Here is a 22,860-nt window from a genome sequence, read left to right on the forward strand (position 1 = left end):
AGTCCTCTCACCCCACCTGTTAGCGGTCCTCTATCATGGAGCATGAGATCGTCATTGATCTTGGTGTTCTGTCTACTCAAGAAGTTCTGCCACCAGCCCTGCTCCCTGCTTTTTCCACTCTAGGCACTGGGTCTAATGTGGTTTTGGTTTAGTCTGTTGCTAAGGTTTCTAGAAAGTACATCTCGTTAAGGCTTTCCTCTTTGTGAACTGAACACGCACAGTCAACACAAGTATGGGAAAGAACTTCAAAGGACAGTTAGCTCAGTGCTTTTGACATTTTTAACCATGGAATTCCTTGTTCCTATAAAGCAGAATATATTAAACAGAAAGCAGTCCCCACTCTGTATTCATGGGTTCTGCAGATGGAAAATATTAGAAAAGTAAATAAATTTCAGAAAGTTCCAAAACGGAAGCTTGAATTTGCCTTGTGCCAGCAGCTATTTCCGTAGCATTTCCATTGCATTTACAACTATTTTCAGAGCATTTACACTGTATTAGGTATCATAAGTAATCTAGAGATGATTTAAAGTACACGAAGATATGCATAGGTTATATGCAAGTACTGCACCATTTCAAAGGAGGGACTTGAGCGTCCCTGGGTACCAAGAGACGACTGCAGTGCTCACACTGAAGCAAGACTAGGAGAATTCACATCCAAATCCCCTTCCCTCCCATCCACTGCCCTGCATCCAAGTTTCCCTGAAGGGGGGGCGGGGGCTTCCAAAGCACAGTCTGAAATCTGTTGCCCATTCCTTAAGCGGATCTTAGCTAAGGAAGAGTTTAATGACTGGTGGGGGGGCGGGAGGAGACACAGGGATGGGAGGGACCAGGATGGGGCAGAGGAGGGGAGTCTGTATCCACTCTTGATAAACCAACTCTTGACAAGTCAGAAAAATCAGAAAACCCTGATGAAGTCCAGAAGATGTCAGTTAACTGTCCCAAGCTTGGCAAATTTAATCGGCAGCTCTCCCAGGCTGCAGTCCAGCTGCCCTGTCTTTCCTGAAAACGACAACTGATCATGGGTGCCAAGAGTTCCTGACTGGCTCACAGTATGAAAGCACTTCTTGACTCCAACGGACAAGTTCTTATGTCACCTTCATTCCTTTTCCTCAGCTGTGACCCAGAGAGAGGGACTGACTTTTCTATGAGCAGACAGGCCTTTCAGCCCCAGGCCAGTGCTCAGCCCGTACACCATACTGAACACTTCCCCATCTTCATCACACGCTTGATGTACTCACATGGGCTAATGAACGATGGCAATGATCATAGGTCAATGATGAAGGAGAAGAAGGAGAAAAAAGGGAGAAAAAGAAGGACTATAATTTCCTGAGAAATTTCAATAGGCCTATGCTTAACATATATTGTCCCTATTTCTGGAAGTTACTAGGGTAGCGGTTCACACCCTCATTTTATACAAAATGGAGGTAATTAATTTGCCCAAGATTATATTGCTGGTAAGTGACAGAATGGAGATTTAAACCTTGATCCGTCTGATTCCACAACCTGTTCACTTCCCATCGTACCATGCTGCCTCTGCTTGGTAAATATTCCCTCTGATCTTTTCCTGACGAATTGTTTCTCAATGAGAGTTTATTTTAATGACAATTTTTTAAATGATTAACTATAATTAAAAAAACAGATTCTACCTCTATGATTAGGTGTAGTTTGGAAAGTGGCCATGTTAGAAAGTAACATATGAGATTCATTTGCAAAGTCAAATGTATAATGTAAATTGGAGTAGAACAGTATTGTTCCATATAACTGGAAGATTACATCTCAGCCTATGAAAGAACCATCACTCAAAGCTGTTGTGCTTATTCTCTTTTCAGTGAGAAACAATACAGTTTATCCCTTGAGACTGCCAACCTGATTGTAGTTATAATGTTATTAAAACACCATAAGGTTATGTCCCAATTAGAACTGTCTGCCCATTTAATATCCTTTGCTTGTATTAATTTGGGGATGTTTTCTTCTACAAGAATTAACTTCGCTGAAACGGTGAGGAAGGAAACGAGGAATCCCCAAACCCAATTTCTCTATAACAGTGTGACTTCATACTTTTGTCCTATGGGGATACCAGATAGTTATCTCCAAGGCATGTTTTGAGCCAGAATTCTGCTGGGTGCGTGAGCTCCACACATCCCAAATTGTTAACTAAATATTTGGGGAGTTCACAAACTTTACTCTTCGTTAAAATTATCACAGGTCCAAAGGAAAAGATATGTTTCCCTAAAGGTCAACCTTTAGAATGCTTCTTAATTACTTATATAACTGAATCAAGTAAGCCATGTAATTAATACCCAGTGCAGAGGACACATGTGTATCAGTTGAAGGTGGCCGGGGGCTACAGATATCCAATAAATAGTGCTGTTAGGGAATGTTAGCAGAGTTTAAACTAAATTTCTATAATAGATCATACAGAACACTCAGGCTTTTGAAATCCATCAGGATAAAAGGTACCACACTCAGTTACGAATCTGGAAGGCGTGGAGAACTTAATATCCTACTTTTCAGCTCATGTTGGACTTTTCCTCATGTACATGTCTCTCATCACAGAGAATTCAGTGTTCTAGCAAGCCCTTATTTAATGCCCTCCCCCTTTGCTTAAGCCCAGATGAAGTTCGTTTAAAGTAATGGATACAGTCTTAATGTTTCCACAGCCTCCACTTTCTCTTGGTTCAATATTTTATAAAATATCCCCACGCCTAAGAAGGAAATGTTAATTATTCACTTCACAGGGACAGGTAAGTAACTAAGAAATGAAAGAACTCACTAAAATTAAACAAGACCAATTTCATCTCATTGATGTTTTTGAACACTGTACTTCTCAGAGTCAACCAGCGATGATTTCACCCAACTGTCATAATATGTAGTCTCTTCGCGCTATCTACATCGTGAGTGTATAATGAAAAATTCTGTTAAATCATTTACGAGGACAGCCTTCTCAACATCTTTCATTCAACCAAGATTTATTTAGCACCTGTTTGACGCACACTGAACTCTGGGAGAGGTGACTGCATAAACGTGGGAAAGGGAAAGACCAGTGTGGGGAAAGGCAACCAGGCTTCCCGCCCCGGAGGCAGTGGGGCTGCCCAGGCCCTGAGAAGAAATCTTTGCGCAGACAGCAAACCTGCTGTGGGGAAACCATCCTAGCGTCCACGTAGCATCGTGTGCTCGTCCAGCAGCAGGCCGGTAGGATGGGACCACCACACTGTGCCCCCAGAGGACTGAGATGTCGCTGGGGCACCCATGGTTCACAGGCACGAGAAGAGCAGAGGGACAGCAAATCGGGAGAGAACCCCAGGGAATAACAGATGGGTTTATCACACCAAAACCCAACTGTATCCCCAGCTCATACCCCTGAGGGGGCAACTGTTAGGTAGGAAGATATTTCCTAACAAAGCCATCGGATCCCAGGCAAGGTGAAGACCTTCTCGTTATTAAAAATATGTAACGAGAGGCTGGCTGAACATGTCAGGGACAGAGCGAAGGAAATTTCCCTATTTGGGGAAATGAGGGCAGGTGGCCCCCAGGGTTCCTTTCAAATCAAAGAGTCTCAGCACACAGTGCTGTGCAATATGGTAGCCACCAGCCACGTGTGGCTATTTAAATTTACATTAATTAAAGTGAAATAAAAGGAAAGATTCAGCCCCTCGGTCACCATAGCCACATTTCTAGTACTCAGTAGTCACATGTGACTGGCGTTTACCATATTGAACAACAATGATATAAAACCTGCCCGTCACTACAGAAAGCTCTACTGGACTGCGTGGTTCTAGCTGTTTCTTGTCTATTTTAATATATTGAGTTCTACTAGATTTGGGCTTTGCCCCAAGAAGGTAACATCGTGTTGTGATGTCCCAGCGCTTAGAGGTGTCAGAACCAGGTGGCGCCCGGGTGACAGCTGCCGTGGGAATGCCTGTTTTCCGCCACCTACTCACGACAATGGCATCAAATAAACCACTTCACCACTCATATCTTCTAATTCTTCCTTTAGAAAAATATCTTGCCGAGTTATTGTGAAGAGTAAATTCTTTAAAGTACCTAGCGTTCAAAAAGCACAACTAATTTTTGACTAGAAACACAAGAACGAGCCTGGGATTTTGCCCAGATTCTCACCCACCATTTTTCAGGACTTGCCATGCCCGGGGCCTTGCTCTGGGCGCAGAACGCGCAGTGTTTCCCTGGATCTTCCCATCCGCCCTGGCGCTGGCCCCTCCAAGGAGCCTGCTCAGCTCCCACTCTGCCTTTTGTACCCGACTGACCATGAGCTGCCCGGGCAGTACCCAGCACAGCACTTCCATTCACACTCTGAGCTTTGGGCCGAAGCTCTCGCTCGGACAGTAACCCTCACGTGTGATTCTCATTTATGAAAGAGGGCTGCCAAAATTTTCTCCTACTCACAGTGATTTGTAAATTACAATGTTGTGGCACCTCTGGGAGCTGCCGGTGGGTGCCAGTGGATTCAGAAGTTGGCGATGCATGGTATTATCTGCTACAGCCAGCCGCACGGCTGGTGCCAATCAGACGGGCCCCCCTCCCCCGACAACAGGTACCGTTTGCACGTTACCTGAGGCACTCCCGCATCCCTCACCTTCTCCTGCCTTTGACCAAATGGCAAGAGCTTTCTAGAGAGGCCCTTGGAGTATTCACTACGGGTTATTTGGGGACAGTGTTTACTTCAGCCCTATTCACTGAGAAGAGTGGGCACCTTCCTGCTGCCCATGAAAAAAATCAATGTACCAATGGATGGGTGTCAATGAGAGACTTAGCACACCATTCTGAGTTGGAAATAAGAGTCACCTGCTTAGATAAGAGGCAGTGATCTCATGGACTAATAACCAGCATGTACGTTGTAGTCTTCTGTTTTAACGTAACCGGTATTACCAAAAACATGCCGTCTGGCCACATTTGTTTACTTTCCAAACGTCAAAAGCCGTATTTTCTCACATTGTTCTCTGAAACCAAGTGTTCTTTGGCCAACTTTGAGGACTAGAAAGAGATTGCTTCAGCCCCACAAGCCAGAAAAATGCCATTGGTGGCAGGCCAGTTGGAAAGCTTGCTTTCCAGAATAGGCCTTTCTAGAAAAGCTTACAAGCCAGGGCTCTCTAATACAGACCCTCAGAGGAAGAGGGTTTCCAGGCCTGGAGCATCTTGGGAAGGTTACTTATGATGCCGGGGCTGCCCAGAAGCAGAAGTGACGAGCTTGCACATCTGACTGACTTTGGAAGTAACCCTACCTTGAGAAGACCGTCGGATGGGGTGGAGGAGAACTCAGATGCAGGAAGGCAGGGCACACCCATCCACCTAATTCAGTGCTCTTAGCCTGTGACTGTGGACAGATAGGACATGTAGTCCCCAAGAATGGCCTCTAGGGGGTCGTGAACTCGTGAATTTAACAGTTGAGGAGGGGGTTGTTTGTGTTCATCCTGTTCTGGAGAAAAGTCCTTAGCTTTTAGCATGTCCCCAAAAGACATAAAGGGCTACTAACAAGTTTAAATTAGGATATCCTTAAAATTAGCTAGCTTTTCCCCCAGATGATCCAGCAGTCCCACTCCTGGGCATAAATCTGGAGAAAAACGTAATTCAAAAAGACACACACACCCCAATGTTCACAGCAGCACTGTTTACAATAGCCAAGACATGGAAGCAACCTAAATGTCCATCCACAGATGAATGGATAAAGAAGATGTGGTACATATATACAATGGAATATTACTCAGCCATAAAAAAGAATGAAATAATGCCATTTGCGGCAATATGGATGGACCCTAGAGATGATCATACTACGTGAAGTCAGACAGAGAAAGACAAACATCATATGATACCACATATGTGGAATCTAAAAAAAGGATACAAATGAACTTATTTATAAAACAGAAATAGACTCACAGAGATAGAAAGAAAGCTTATGGTTACCAAAGGGGACAGGGGGAGAGGGATAAATTAAGAGTTTGGGATTAAAATATACACACTACCATATGTAAAATTGATAACCAACAAGGACCTAGTGTATAGCACAGGGAACTAATACTCCATATCTTGTAATAACCTATAGTGGAAGACAATGTAAAAAAAAGACTAGATAGATATAACTGAATCACTTTACTGTACACCTGAAACTAAGACAACATTGTAAACCAACTATATTTCAAGAAAAAAAATTTTTAATTAGCTTTTTCCTTAAAAAGTTGAAGTTGAGGACTTTCCTTCTTCCTTGTAACATCTCATTAGAAAAGCCTTTTGGGTTACAACCTTAGAATACTTTGAGGAATGGGGAATTTTTCAAGAATTATTATTGTGGGTGCCTAGTACCTGAAATAGATAGATACTGAGATGGAACTTGGAGATCCTGTTACAAAGTAAAGTGTGTGATGGGATTTATCGTAAAGGAGCTCTTCCTGAGTGATCAATTCAAGTAACAAAAAGTGAGGTTCTGCTGTGTACAAGGGCTGAGGCTGAGATGAGAGGGGAATTCAAAGATATGTAAAATAGCTCATACTCTTAGAGAGTTTGTAGTCTAGTGGGACACTGGGTGGTTAGATAAATAGAATACAAGGCAAAGTAAGAAGCAGTATGAAGATACCTGAACAAGGAATATGGAGGTTGATAGGAAGAAAAATTCCAACCTGGGGTTTAGGAAAGAGGATAAAGAAGAAAGGTTTCCCCATTTGAAACACTATGTCTCTGAAGCTTTGGTATCATTTCTTTGGAAGCACATTGGTAGGGATTTCTCTTAGCTTTTGCCCATTTTTACTAATCTCTCAGTAATTTAGCTCTGTATCTCCCATGCCTGACTTAGTGCCTAACAAACACCATTTATGTATGGATGGATGGATGGATGGACAGATGGGTGATGGATAGGTGGGTGGATAGGTGAGTAGGTGGATGGATGGATGAATTAATAGGCAAGTGGGTGGGTGGGTGAGTGGATTGATGGATGGATGGATGGATGGATGGATCACAGGCAGGAGAGAGGAAAGGCACAGAGAGAGGGAGAGAAGAAGAAATAGAATTCACAACATCATAGTAGTTATTTCACCAGCCAGCTCAGTTCAGAGTCTTGTGGGAGAGGAGTTTAGAAAGGTCAACATCTCCATGGATCAGAAGTCTGGGCACAGTCTAGCTCAGCTGAGTGGCGTGCTCAAGGCCTTCCAAGGCTGAAATGAAGATATCAGCTGGGCTGGGCTCTCATCTGCAGGCTCTGGGGAAGATTCTACTTCCAAATGAATTTAGGCAGAGAGCGGAATTCAGTTCCCCGCGGCTGTACAACTGAGGTCCTTGCATCTGCAAGCCACCAAACGTCATATCAAACCTTTGATCGTACTTTAAATCCCTCTGACTCTCTCTGCCACATCTCTCTGACTTTCTCTTCTGCCCTCAGCCAGGAGAAACCTCTTCTTTTACTTTTTAATTTTATTTTATTATGGTAACATAGACATAACATAGACATAACACCCCTCTTCTTTTAAGGGTTCATGTGATTACAGTGGGTCCACCCAGATTAATCCAGTATAATCGACCTATTTTAAGATCACCGATCAGTAACGTTACTGACATCCGCAAAGTCCCTTTTGCCGTGAACCAGAACATATTCACGGGTGTGACAGCAGGGGTTAGACATCATGGGAGTCAAAATTATGTCTACCATAATAGTTAACAACAGAGTGCATATAAATAGTCAATTGGTGAGGAGGGCACTTTCAGTGACCGTCATGCCATTCAAAGGCATGCAGTCAGTTTTAGGAAGATAAAGTACAGCTTTGGATCCAAACAGCTGTGTTCAAACCCTGTGTTTTACAGATTAGGCAACTCTGAGTGAGTTATTTAACCTCTCTCTGCCATGGGCTCCTCCTCTGTAATATGGTGGTAATAACAATTCCTATCATGTAAGGGTCTTGAGAGGATTAAATGGGTGAATGTAATGTAAAAGATGTAGAACAACGCTTGGAAAGGGAGCATTATATATTATATAATGCCTCAAGAAATGCTATGATTATTACTATTAAGTGTGAAAACATGGCGGTACCAACATGAACTGAAACAAGGCAGATTTAAGAGACATTGCAGAAGTTACCGTTAGAGGACACAATTTCGTTTAGTCAGGCTTTTGAGGAAGTGAAATCCTACAGCATCTGTACTCGTTTCCTATTGCTGCTATAACAAGTAACTGCAAATCTAATGATTTAAACACAAATTTATTATCTTACGGCTCTGGGGATCAGAAGTCTGAAATGGGTCTCACTGAGCTAAAATCGTATCAGCAGGGCTGTGTCCCTTCTGGAGGCTCTAGGGGAAAATGCATTTTCTTGCCAACTTTCCAGCTTCTAGAGGCTGCCTGTATTCCTTGACGCCTGGCTCCCCCTTCATCTTCGGAGCCGGCAATCACATCACTCTAATCTCTGCTTCTGTGGTCACGTCGTCTTCTCTGACTTTCCTGCCTCCCTCTTTCACTTACAAAGACCCCTGTAATCACATCGGGTTCATCTGGACAATCCAGGATAATCTCCCGTCTCAAAATCATTAACTTAATCACCTCTGCAAAGTCCCTTTTGCCACGTAAGGTAACACTGTCACAGTTTCCCTGGCTTAAAACGTGGGCATCTTTGGCGAGCCATTATGCCACCTGCCACAGAATCTACCACCTCATCTGTGATATGTTTTTTTAACCTAATCATTTTTGAAACTTTGTATGAAAAGTGTGTGAAATCATCTGCCCAGAGCATATCAGCTAAATGAGATCAATGTACGCATTCAGTGGTCCTGGAGACTTCTTTCACGCGGAGATGGACTAAAAGGGCATCAATTTCTGTGTTTGTTAGATTATTTTAAACTATTTGACTATTTAGACTATTTAAACTATGTTAGTCTATTTTAAGCCATTTTAAACTATTTTAAACTATTGGGTCTAGATTCCTCTTTGCCTATGTGTTATATATTTGCTGCTTTTTTAAAATTTAGAATGTTTAATATTCACTTAAACTTACACTAAAATGCCAATTCTTCATATCACTTGAAGACATCTTTCCAATATCTATATGTAAATACACACATTTTACACATTTGCAATTAACATGTTACATGTATTTTTGCCTTTTTTTGTACATAATATAATTTGTAAATCAAATACTTGTGAGCACTAACTACATGTCAGGTACTCTGTTAAAGACTGGGCATACAAAGTTGAAAAATACAACTTCTACACTCAAGGATTTCTTACCATAGTGGGAGAGAGGAGGGATGCTGATGGTAAGAATTTTTTTTTTTTAATTTTTATTGGAGTATAATTGCTTTACAATGTTGTGTTAGTTTCTGCTGTACCATGAAGTGAATCAGCTATATGTATGCATATATCCCCTCCCTCCTGGATCTCCTTCCCACCCCACCCCCCATCCCACCCATCTAGGTCGTCACAGAGCACCGAGCTGAGCTCCATGTGCCATACAGCAGGTTCCCACTAGCTAGCTACTTTACACATGGTAGTGTGTCTATGTCAAACCTAATCTCCCAGTTCATCCCACCCTCCCCTTCCCCCCCATGTCCACACGTCCATTCTCTACATCTACGTCTCTATTCCTGCCCTACAGATAGGTTCATCTGTACCATTTTTCTAGATTCCACATATATGTGTTAATATACGGTATTTGTTTTTCTCTTTCTGGCTTACTTCACTCTGTGTGACAGACTCTAGGTCCATCCACATCTCTACAAATGACCCAGTTTCGTTCCTTTTTATGGCTGAGTAATATTCCCTTATATATATGTACCACATCTTCTTTACCCATTCAAAAGGACAAAACGTGTTTAAAATACATAGAATTGCCTAGCCTTGGAGGTTGAATGACTTGGTTGTCAGGAAAGAGAAGAGTAGAAATGAAGACCAATTTATGCTTTGAAAAATTGGATGCATGTCAGTATCTCCAATTGAGATCGGTAATCTGGGAGAAAAGATAAGTTGGGATGGAAAAGATGATATAGTTCTAGACATCTTGAATCTGATGTGTCTATAGAATATCCAGTTGAAGGTGTCCCATAGGCAAGCTTTCACTTATCTGAATATTATTTAGAAGGATATTACAATAACTCAGACCAGAGATGATTGTGGTTCAGACTAAGCTAGAAGCAATAAAGATGGAGAGAAGTAAATGTATCTTTCTACCATATCTTTAAGGTGCCAGGTTGGTCAAAGGTCCTCAGGTGAGGAAGACAGAAAAGTGAAGGCAGCTGAATTTATGAGTCTGGAGTTCAGGAAGCTGTCAGGGCTGGAGAAAGATTAGCTGGGAGTTATCACGTAGAAGGTAGAGGAAAGTTTGAGTGAATGAGATCACATTGGGACATGTATGTTAGAAGGTGAGGTAGCACAGACCAGTTTCCTAGGTTACACAGATATTTAAACACAGACAGGTAGCAAAGGAAAACCATGCTAATGGGTCAGCAAGATCAAAACAGCGTGGAAGTAAAGGGAGATCAGGATTTCAAGAAATAGGAAAAGTTGAACAAGGTCAACTACCAAAGAGGGATCGAGTCAGACCTGGAATGAAAAGTCTATCGATGAATCTGGCAACTAAGAAGTAACTATTTAATTTGCCAGTAGTTTCATAATTATCATAACGTATCATTTTGTATATATACATTGTATGCATATATATGCTTATCATTTTAATAAATGCTTATTATTTTTAATGTCTAGCATTTTAATAAAAATATTGTGGCTATTAAAGTATGCTAACACACCATGGTGAGAATACCGATTTCTCAATTATTTCGCATTTGAATTTTTTTTACATTTTTCACCATTATGAATAATGCCTTAAACGTCTTTTTCAATAAAATGTGGACCGTTTTTTCTGGTTAGTATTCCCAAATAGTACGCACTCGTCTTACATTCAAAAAAAAAGAAGTTCAAGTAAATCTTAGTATCTTCAAATAATTTAAAAATTCTGATTTTGAATAATTATTCTGCAGACTTGTTTACCCTTTCCGTTGTTTTCAGATGGAGACAGTCACAAACATTTGGACTATGGTCTAGCATGGAACGCACACTTCCAAAGCCAGCATTTCCTCAGTACATTACATCCTGAAGTCCTATTGATGCAGCATTATAGTGAATGATCTCCAGAGGAATCTGTTTCCTTTCTCTACATTACAAACCATTTAACACCCATGAGTAATAGGTTTCTTCACTTGCAAAGGACTAAAGTAATTTCCCATTTATTAGCTATTTTTGTTGACCTCACTTCACTAGAGATCCTCAATCTAAGTTTTATTTTAGCAATCACAATTCTCTCGTCTAATTAACAAAAAAATTGGGCCATTGCCTCAGTGGCCTGCATTCAACCCTATTTTGACTGGCGATTTTCTAATAATATCTCATGCTCCTTTCCACCCCTGTACTTGCAACAGTAGTTTCTGTTCCATTGAGTTCATTCTCTTTGCCCCCATTCTGCTCTGTTTGTTTTTTTTTTCCCCTCACATTTCTTTTTTCTTTTCCTGTATTTACTTAGTAACCTATCCAAATCTTTCACTGTTACAAATGCCTCACGAAGCATCCAATTACTTAATCAGTGGAAATTCCTGGATTCGCTGGGCCAATGGGAATGCCAGATGGTAAGGCTTTTTGCACGGTACCAAATGGCCTCTAGAAAGGGTCCCTGAATTTTCACCCCAGAAGCAGTTTCCATTCTTGACACCCTTCTTAGAAGATTCTTCTCTATCGTGAGTCCAAGCCCACCTCTCTTTCTTTAACTTGGATGTAGAGCTATGTGAAATAAATCAAATTTTTCTTCTACAAGGCAGTCCTTCAAATGTTTGATTAAAACTATTGTTCACTTCCCTGGTGGCGCAGTGGTTGAGAGTACGCCTGCCAATGCCGGGGACACGGGTTCGTGCCCCGGTCCAGGAGGATGCCACATGCCATGGAACGGCTGGGCCCATGAGCCATGGCCGCTGAGCCTGTGTGCCCGGAGCCTGTGCTCCGCAACAGGAGAGGCCACAACAGTGAGAGGCCCGCGTACCGCAAAAAAAAAAACAAAAAACAAACTATTGTTCGCCCATAAGTCTTCATTTTTCTATCTTCAAAATACCTAGTTCCTTCAGCAATTCTCTGAGAATAGGACATCAAGCTCTTTTAGCTGACAACAGACAAATTGTATTTGGTTCCAAGAAAAGCAGCATCTCTCTTAACTTATGATATTATTTTGTGAACAATATTTCAGTTGAATTTGGACTTCACAGCACCCTTTGAAAATCTTTGGATACGAATACCCTACTTCTATCAAGGTACCAGCTCGTCTGGCAGCCATGCCAACCTGTCTCATACTCAGATAAAAACTGTGAGCCATTCATTCACATGAAATCATTTTGACATGTTTGTCTTACCTTGTGCTATGCGCTTAGGTGGTTTAACATAATGTAGACTATTATGTTTATCTTTATTAAATGTCATCTTATAGATACAAATGTGTCTTTCTAGCCCAAGGTCACTCCTTACTATTGTGCACAGTCTAATTCTAGAGAACATCGTTTATATTAGTAGTTATCTTAGTTGTTTATTTATTACCATAATTTTCCAGAAAATGACAGTAGAGTCTTGAGGAGGGGATAGCTTGTTTCTAATTCACCCACCTAAAAGTGCCATTTGGATGACCAGAAAGAATGCTTCCACTCTCAAAACTGGAGAAATACTAAATCTAAAATCCAGTATTTTAAATATTTTCCCAAGATGTATTATATTCTAAATCTCATAATAGTGTCTAATATATCACCATGGAAGTTGATGATTAAAAAACTGTTCAGAATAGGGCCAAAAAGAAAGGCTTATGCATACCACTGAAGACCATTCTCCATTTTTTCTTGATATTATTTATAGACCATCTAGGAAAAGCCATTCAACCAGTTGTGAATCTCCTATTCAGTCTACATTTTTTTGTTCTGTTCAAAAATGTATCACTTTATTACTGGTATTATTGGGGAGGTTCATAATATACGTTTATTGGGGAAACTTTTAAAATACATAAGAAAATAAAGAAGATAATCAAAATCACCCAGAGATGATCACTGTAAATATTTTTGTGTTATTGCTGTTCTTTGAAAATACTGATATCACTAAGACTCTGAATAAGCTCACCAAAAAGAGAAAAAGAAAGCATAATATAAACACTATTAGGAATGAAGACAGGAACAGGGATAAATTTACAGTAGATATTAAATCTATCATAGGACTAGAACAGAAATAGATTTTATACCAATATATTGAAAACGTAAGTGGATAATTTCTTAGAAAAACAAATTATTCAAAACTCAGTAAAAACAAGAACCTTGAATACATCCCTAACAGTTTAAGAAACTGACACATTAGTTTAACATTTACTCAGAAAAAGAAAGACCAGACCCAAATAGTTTCATGAAACCAGCGAGAAAATGTTAATTGCTGTCATATAAAAATTCTTCTAGAGATATGAACAAAGAAAAGATGCCCAGTTCGTTTTAGGATTTCGTGTAGTCTTAACTAGATGACGGCAGTCTGAGAAAGGAAAACTGTAATGCAATTTCTCTCACGAACCTGATGCAAAAACTCTTAATAAATATTTCAATAAAATTCGCTAATTATAAATAATGTAAAATAACATGACCAGACGGGATTTATTTGCTAATGAAAGGAAGCCTTAGCATTAGAAAAAAAATATTCATAGAATTCACAGCAACTAGGAGATTAAAGGAGAAAACACACATGACTATCTCAATATATGCATAAAAGACATTTCATAATATTCAACAGCCATTAAGGATTTAGACAAAAAGTAAAACAAGCTAGTAATAGAAAAAAATTCTTAAAGTATATCTACATATGTATAGCTACAGAAACTTCATGTCATATCAGATCATAAAGATATTCCTTTTAAATCCATGAAAATGATACACCTCTTCTAAAATGTGTTGAGCTAGATTTTGGCCACTGGTTCTTTTTTTATTGTTATTGAGGTATAACTGACATATAGCGTTATATTAGTTTTAGGCGTACAACATAATGATTCAATATTTGTATATACTGCAAAAATGATCACCACCAGAAATAGAGACACAGACGTGGAGAACAAACATACGGACACCAAGGGGGGAAAGCCGGGGCGGGGGTGGTGGTGGTGGTGGGATGAATTGGGAGATTGGGATTGACATGTATACACTAATATGTATAAAATAGATAACTAATAAGAACCTGCTGTAGAAAAATAAATAAATTAAATTAAATTTTAAAAAAAAGACCACCACCATAAGTCTAGTTTACATCTGTCACCATACACAGTTAAAAAATTTTTTTCTTGTGATGAGAACTTTAAAGATCTACTCTCTTAGCAACTTTCAAATATGCAGTGCAGGATTATTAACTATAATCACCATGCTGTACATTACACCCCAGGACTTCTTTATTTTATAACCGGAAGCTTGTACCTTTTGACCATCTTCACCATTTCACACAACCACCACCCCCCGCCTCTGGCAACCATCGATCTGTTCTCTGTATCTATAAGCTTAGGGTTTTTTTTTTTAGATTCCACACGTAAGTGAGATCATACAGTATTTGTCTTTCTCTGTCTGACTTGTTTCACGTAGCATAATGCCCTCAAGGTCCACCCATGTCACAAATGGCAACATTTCATTATTTTTATGGCTGAGTAAATATATATATATGCATGCCACATCTTCCTTATCCATTCATCCATCAGTGGACACCTAGGTTGCTTCCATGTCTTGGCTATTGTGAATAGTGCCGTCATGAACATGGGGGTGTTGGCCACTGGTTCTTTGATGACATTTTTCTGTTGACATTTTCTGTTTCATGTCTGTCTACAGCCCATCCTCTAGGATTTTCCCCTAGAAAGGTTCATTTGAGCAATAGTACCCAAATTCTGGCATGTCCAAAGCTCTTTTTACTTGAGTCTTTACATTGGAAAGAGCTTAACTAGACAGAGAATCGTTGGCTTCTGCTTTCTTAGCTCAATCTCTTGTAGATGCTGCTCTGTTCTGCGCTCAGGTTACATGTTTCTGCAGGTTAGTCTAATGTCCACCTCATTTTCTCTCCCTTAACCTCATTTTATCTTTTTGCTTGACCACCTAAAGGATTCCTTTCAAAACTTTTTCTGAGACATTTCTTTACACTGACCATTCTGAATGACGTCTCACTGATAAAATGGTTACCTTTTCATTAAATAGATTTTAGACTTTTTATTTCAGAAAAGCTCTCTTGCCTTATATTTTAAGATAATTATTCTATTCCATTGGTTTGACTTTCTTTGCGAATCACAGCTACGCATATGTTGGCTATATTGCCTTGTTTCTCTAATCCTTCTTTATCCTTTTTATCTCGGCACCATTTCTGTGCTCTTTTCCTTCTTGTCTTTTGTGTCCCTTTATTGACCTTCCTTTCCTTCAATTCTGCCAGTTCCTATTTCACATCCTCCAGCTGTCTACCAGCAACCTTCGTTTTCTCACTTTTTCCCCTGAGTTCTTATCATTCTGCTTTGTGATCTTCCTTTATAGCTGTAATTGCTTCATGAATTACTGTTTCTAAGTTGGGTTATGCTTTTAAACTTCGTGGCAACATATTTTCCTGGTACATTTTCATTATTTATAAGAAATTTGTGGCTGCTGTTTTCCATATTCCCTAGAAGACCTGCATGCATGTTCCTTTTATGTTACTCTTATTTGAACAAGTTTTTTGGTTTTGGGTTTTTTTTTTTTTTTTTTTTTACTATTCAAACAGTTTAATACATCTTTTTTCAGAAGAACTCTGCTGGCGGTAAATCTTCACAATCGCACTTACATTTTAAAATTCGGAGACTTGGAACTATCACAAGAAATGCTAGAAGCCTACTAGATATACATTTTATTTAAATTTCATGGTACTGAAATGTCAAAGTACTTATTTAGTACTCTGAATGTAAAATAGCCCTAGATCTTAAAGGAAAAATACAGTCAAATTTGAAATCAGAATGTAATCTTTGGGCAAGCTGTTAGGGCTTTAGTGATTCCTCTTCCATTTTGAGCTTTTAAAATAGTGACTGCTGGGCTTCCCTGGTGGCGCAGTGGTTGAGAGTCCGCCTGCCGATGAAGGGGACACGGGTTCGTGCCCCTGTCCGGGCAGATCCCACATGCCGCGGAGCGGCTGGGCCCGTGAGCCATGGCTGCTGAGCCTGCACGTCCGGAGCCTGTGCTCCGCAACGGGACAGGCCACAACAGTGAGAAGCCCGCGTACCGAAAAAAAAAAAAAAAAAAAAAAACAGTATAAGAAAGAATGATGAGATCAACATTCACCATTCTTGGATCTTCAGCAAATTCAGGATCAATGTAGAAAAATACTGGCATATCTACTCCCTCTTGTGGATTAAGCCCTTGTTCTTCAAAACAAAACAGAAGCACTGTATTTTACTGAAATACTGTCCAGCTTCAAATGGTACGACATTGTATGTAGAAATTCCGTTTACTGGTTTGTCAGTAGGAGTCTTAGCTTTATAAAACGCCAGTGCAGTCTCCCCTGGCACTACGTGTATTTCTGTTTGCTGAGGTCTAAAGTTCCACTGGAGACTTGCATGCACATCTGCATTAAAGGTGACTTCAGTGATGCGATCCTTAACAGGTACCATGTTTCCAGTCTGGTCTGATGCATGACCTGCTACTGCCGATTCTCCAGGTCCAGTAGTCCGGCCGTAGAGCCGGTAAAGGGGCACGGCGGCGCAGGACACCTCCCCAGCATGCCCACGGCCGCAGCGGCCAAGTTCGTGAGGAGTGTCTTGTTCGGCCGCCGCCAATCCTCGTCCTGTGCGCGCGTGAGGGGGTTCGTGCTCTTCGGCCGCCGCGGCGGCCGCACCGCCAGCCTCGGGCGCCTCCCTGTCCCGAGCCGTCTCAGCTCCCTCTAGGCGCCCCCTGTCCCGCTCCTCCCCGACCGGAGACAAGGCTCTACCCTCTCCGCAGCCCTGGTCCGGTTCCCAGGGTGATTCCAGGGCCACCCGCAGAGAGCGAGAGCGACGCGCCTTCATCCCGGACGCCAGAGCCCTCCCATGGCCTGAACAAGTTTTGTTTTTTTTTTTTAAGAGAATCAGAAGGTAGGCAGTCATTTTTCAAGCATTCGTGAACCGAGGGCTTCCTTTGCTGTCGCTACAGTTATCCACTGTTTCTTTATAGTATGCTGCATCTGTGTACTCACACATCCTCTGACTCTCAGACAAAACCTAGTTCTTTTCTCCCTCCGTTATTTCATGGACGACCCCGCACGTTACCAGTCACGTGGGGACAGAAATGATACAGTCATTTTTAGAAAGAATGTTTCTGGCCCTTAGTGAGATTTGCCCATTCACCCTCCACCACCTACATCAGTCCCTGCCTTTCCACACTGCAATGCTCTCAGACTGAGGTCCTCGCTTCGGGGGAGGGTGTACTTGGCAGAGCTCTTGAGCTCTGCTGCAGCTAGGTCCCCTTCCTACCTCTCATTTACCTGCCACGTTCCTATCCCTTTCCTCCTCGGCTTTCTGCCTGACTCCGATTGGGGAGTTTGTGGGTGTTCTGCTGGTTTTGCTGAAAATGTGATTTCTGGGTAATTCTCTTTGTTTTGTTGTATGATTGTTTTTGTTGTTCGGAATGGCTGCCAGGAAGAGAAGTGAGAAAATTCAGTGGAAACCAGTCCTGTGAACATTTAGAAATATTTTCCTCCTGTTTTCTTTCTAGAAAGATGACTTTGCGTAAGGAAGCGCAGGTTATATGTATACCCATCGACCAAGTTAATCTTCAAAAATAAAAGTAAAACACAGTCAGCCTAGCATACTACTTCTTCATAAACGCAAGCTGCTTCTTCCGGTGCTCAGAGATCTTCCTTTAACAGCCTGTTCTAGGAGGCTGCTGCTTTGTAAACTCAAGCCCATCAAGCTGTGTTCTTTTGGATGATTCAAAAGACTTGTCCATCTTCATCTTTCCCCATCACATTTTCTTTGACAGGTTTTAATTACCCACCTTGATTCTGGGGTCCTACCGAAAGCTCCCTGTGTACGCAAAGATGTAATTTGCCTGAGCACGGCAACTTAAGTTGATTGTTTTTAGGTGTGCCCTCCTTTCAAAAGGAAAATGTCTTCACTGGGGAAATTCAATTATGAATTTAATAAATCTTATGATATCTTAAAACATCCTGCATGCTCATTTTCTAAGCAAAATGCTTAATAGTGGCTCTTCATGCGGTAGCGAGATCACAGCTGTGATGACAAGGGAACGATATAAAATGGTCAGATTTCATAAACAGGAAGACTAGTCCTGACACCCCACATAGAACATATGCTTTAAATGATTCCACTAGTAGCAATTACGCTATCATTACCCTCCCACCACAGCCTGCCGATTTAAGAGCTCTTTCACTGATTCATTCAAAAACTATTTATTAAATGCCTACTGTTGCCAGGCCCTGTGTAACCGCAAAGGATTCAGTGATGATCAGAAACAGACGTGTCTATATCACCCTTCCCCCTCCCCATATCCTCAAGTCCGTTCTCCAGTAGGTCTGTGTCTTTATTCCTGTCTTACCCCTAGGTTCTTCATGACATTTTTTTTTTCTTAAATTCCATATATATGTGTTAGCATACGGTATTTGTCTTTCTCTTTCTGACTGACTTCACTCTGTATGACAGACTCTAGTAAGGTACATAGCTAGTGGGAAGCAGCCGCATAGCACAGGGAGATCAGCTCGGTGCTTTGTGACCGCATGGAGGGGTGGGATAGGGAGGGTGGGAGGGAGGGAGACGTAAGAGGGAAGAGATATGGGAATATACGTATAACTGATTCACTTCGTTATAAAGTAGAAAGTAACACACCATTGTAAAGCAATTATACCCCAATAAAGATGTTAAAAAAAAAAGAAAGAAAGAACGAAACAGACCTGATTCCTACTCTCATGCTCCCATTATCAGTGGGGAGATAAACATTACTCAAATCAATGACACAAATAAATTTAAATTTACTACCGTGGCAAGGGCTACATTGAATTATGCTGGGAGCTTACCCTGTCTGCAGTCTTGGTTGTCCCTTCCTTTGCTGGCAGGAACTGTGGCTGACTTCAAATTCCCATAGGACTAGGACCCCTTGAGATTCTAGGGGATGGGCAACTAGTATTTCTTAGCACTACCCTAAACATCTTGCACCTAAGATCAGACTGCTGGGTCCCTGAGCCAAAAATGTTTCTTCCCTGCTTTCCCTCCATACAACCCATCCCTCGTCCTTGCCCTGTTAGAAGAGTGACCAGTGGGAAATCAGGTCTCTCCACAGTGAGTTTAAAACTAAGAGGCAACCCAAGCAAGTGTCTTCAAAGATACCAAGAGTGTAGTAGCCCAAGCACCTTCTGAACCCTCTACTCGTAAGTAAAAACCTATTCCGAGTGATCAGTTTGCTCAGTACCTACAAAGGAGATTATGATACTGTGATAGCAGATTGACTTAAGAAGTTGGGGGAAGCACACCCTAGGAAATAGTGGTTGGGATCGGGTCTGAAGGAAGATTTAAAGTCAATTGGACAATGAGCCAGGGGAATCAGGCAAAGGTAGGGAGAAACAAAAGGGTCAGAAATAAATCTAGTGTGGTTAGGTCACCAAGGTGGTACAAAATGAGTCTGGGAAGATATGCAGGACTCTATCTGTCAGGGTCCTGGAGGTAGTGTCTAAAATTTGAATCTTTATTTCCTTGTTTGTGTGCGTAAAACAGCAGGAGTGGGGAGAGATGATATCCAGGTTGCCTTCTGAAAACATCCCTTTAGAGGAAGTGAAAAGATAAATAAAATGAAAGGAGAACCAGTTAGAAGACAAGTATAGCATCTCAGGTGAAAGAAAATGGTGACTTGGACTAGGCTGGTGACAGTGATGTTGAGGCAGGTGGATAGTTTCCAGAGCTTCCCAATCTATAGGACTTGGCGATGTTGAGGGAAAAGGAAGTGTCCGGAATGGTACCTCTGTCTCTGACTTGCATAAAAGATGGTGTTTCCATTCACTGAAGTAGGGAATTCGAGAAGAGCTACAGTGGGGTGTGGGCAGGAAAGGGGGAAGAGAAAATGAGTTTGATTTTGAAGGTGCTGCGTGTGAAGTGCTTCAAGGAATCTAAGTAAAGTTGTCAGGTACCTGAAGTTCATATGGGAGATCTGGAATGAAAATACAAATTTAGTTTTGAGAAAACAGAATTTTTTTGAGGTATGGTTGACTTACAATGTCGTGTTAGTTTTAGGTGTTCAGCACAGTGATTCAGTTATATTCAGTTTTATATATATATATATATATATATATATATATATATATGTGTGTGTGTGTGTGTGTATATATATATATATATATTCCTTTTCAGATTCTTTTCCCTTATAGGTTATTACAAAATCTTGAGTATAGCTCTCTGTGCTGTACAGTAGGTCCTTGTTGATTATCTATTTATATATAGTACTATGTATGCGTTAATCCCAACCTCCTAATGTGTCCCCCCTCCTTCCCCTTTGGTAACCATAAGTTTGTTTCCTATGTCTGTGGGTGTATTTCTGTTTTGTAACTAAGTTCATTTGTATCTTTTTTTTTTTAGGTTCCACATATAAGTGATGTCATATGATATTTGTCTTTGCCTGGCTTACTTCACTTTGTATGATAATCTCTAGGTCCATCCACCTCACTACAAATAACTCAGTTTCGTTTCTTTTTATGGCTGAGTAATATTCCATTGTATATATGCGCCACATCTTCTTTATCCATTCCTCTGTCGATGGACATTTAAGCTGCTTCCTTGACCTGGCTATTGTAAATATTGCTGCTATGAACATTGGGGTATATGTATCTTCTCAAATTATAGTTTTCTCCAGATCTATGCCCAGGAGTGGGATTGCTAGATAATATGGTAACTCTGTTTTTAGTTTTGAACATACAAATGTATGAGTCATCTGCATACAAGAGGTTTTCCTGAAATTCAGATTTCTCTTCACCGTGCTTCTTTTTCCAACCTTTCCAATTTGCAGATCCTTTGCTTTGATACAGAAAATGGTAAAGTTTGAGAGTTTGATGTTTAGTTCTCCACCTCCCCTTTCTCCTCCTTCATCATCATCTGTTCACATTACACCATCTGGACCACGTCTCAGGATCGTCCTTGTTCTTCTGTTTGTTCCAATTCATATCTTTCCAAAAGCCTTTTTCTTTTTTTTTTTTTTACTGTCCCTGGCTTTTTTTTATCGCTTTTATTATTTTTTAATTCAAACTTCATTTAATTCTGGGTTTTAGCACTCTTGCTGCAATTCCTGTAGATGCTCATCACTTACGTGTATTCTTCCTTGATTGTGAACCCATCTCTCTTGTTAGAAACAAGTTCCTTTAATTTGAGCATTTCAAAACCCTCCTTGTTCAATTCTTTTGGTCTCGTTAAAGGCTTTCTTCTTTTATTCTCATCTCAACCACTTGCTGTTATATCATCAGAATTAAGGTTTGGGATCCTACTTTCCTTCTTGAATCACCTGTCCTTTCATGCTATCTAATCAAAAACAAGTGTCCCCTTGTTAATCAACTATACTCCAATATAAAATAAAAAGTTAAATAAATAAAAAAACTAGTCTCCTTCTTCCTCTCTTTCTCTTCTTCTTCGTCTTCTTCCTCTTGCTCTCACTCTCTCTGATTTGGGGGGTTTTTCTTATGGAAAATTATCCATGATTAAAAACCAGCACAAATGGTCCTTCAGGTAGGTCTACAGTCCATGAGTTCTCAAGGATTTTGCAAGTTTGGGGTTATCTTGACACTTTCCCCACCTCTCCCTATCTACCTTTTGCAAAATTTACTATATATAACAAATTCTTGTAGTTGCAACCATTATATGACAATATTTCTATGACAAATTAATAATTTTATTAACATTTATTAAGATATGTGCAAACCATAAAATTCACCTATTTAAAATACACCATTCAGTGGTTTTAGCGTATTCACAGAGTTGCACAAACATCACCACCATCTAAATAAGAACATTTTCATCACTCCAGTAAGAGACCCATTTGTATTCACTTCCCAGTACACTGCCCACAAGCCTATAGAGCAACCACCGAGCTACTTTCTGTCTCCATAGATCCTGCCTGTTCTGGACATTTCATATAAATGGGATCATATACTCTGTGATGACTTCTGTCAATCAGCATGCTGTTTTCAAAATTCATCCATGGTATAGCATGTGTCAATACTTGACTTTTAATGCCAAATCATATTCCATTATATGACTATATCCCATTTTTACATCCATTCATCAGCTGATGAACATTAAGACCGTTTCCACTTTTGTGTCTGGGCTCTTGTAAGACTGTTTCCACTTTTTTGTGGGGGGCTATTGTAAATATTGGCGCTGTGAACATTTGTGTACAAGTTTTTGTGTGGACACGTGTTTTCATTTCTCCCGAGTATATGCCTAAGAGTGGAATTGCTGAGTCATATGGTAACTCTGTTTAACATTTTGAGGCAAATCAACCATTATTGCTTTTTCTTTATCATTTCTCATTGGAGGCAGCCATGCTCTCATTAATTCAGGAGAGAACTGGGGGCTTGATTTTGCATGGTGACAAAGTCAAAGCTTAAACAGTCTTTAAGCTAAAATTGCTTTGTTCAGTAACGCTGTCCTTGTCTACTGATTATCCAAGACTTGTCTCACTGTTGTGATTGCATATTTTCCTTGGTAAAGCTGGATCTTAGTAAATGAGACTGCTCGAATTCTGTGAAGTAAAACGCTTGAGAGAGGAAACTGCAACACTTCCTTTGCCCATCTTGGAAATGAGACACTTTCACTAAATAAGGTTCTTTTGGGATGTTTTCTATGAAGTCATTTTTTAAGAAAG

The 22,860-nt window shown here is 40.5% G+C and overlaps 1 protein-coding gene and 1 pseudogene across 1 annotated transcript in view; one reads left to right on the forward strand and one right to left on the reverse strand.

Moving 5' to 3' along the window:
• Positions 1-22,860, forward strand: part of DLGAP1 (DLG associated protein 1) — a 320,327-nt gene that overhangs the window by 13,044 nt on the left and 284,423 nt on the right. The gene's annotated exons all lie outside the window — the stretch shown is intronic.
• On the reverse strand, positions 15,949-17,056 carry LOC109547548 (cytochrome c oxidase assembly protein COX11, mitochondrial-like; annotated as a pseudogene).

The sequence above is a fragment of the Tursiops truncatus genome, chromosome 13 (genome assembly GCF_011762595.2).
Source record: "Tursiops truncatus isolate mTurTru1 chromosome 13, mTurTru1.mat.Y, whole genome shotgun sequence".
Classification (NCBI taxonomy): Eukaryota; Metazoa; Chordata; class Mammalia; order Artiodactyla; family Delphinidae; genus Tursiops; species Tursiops truncatus.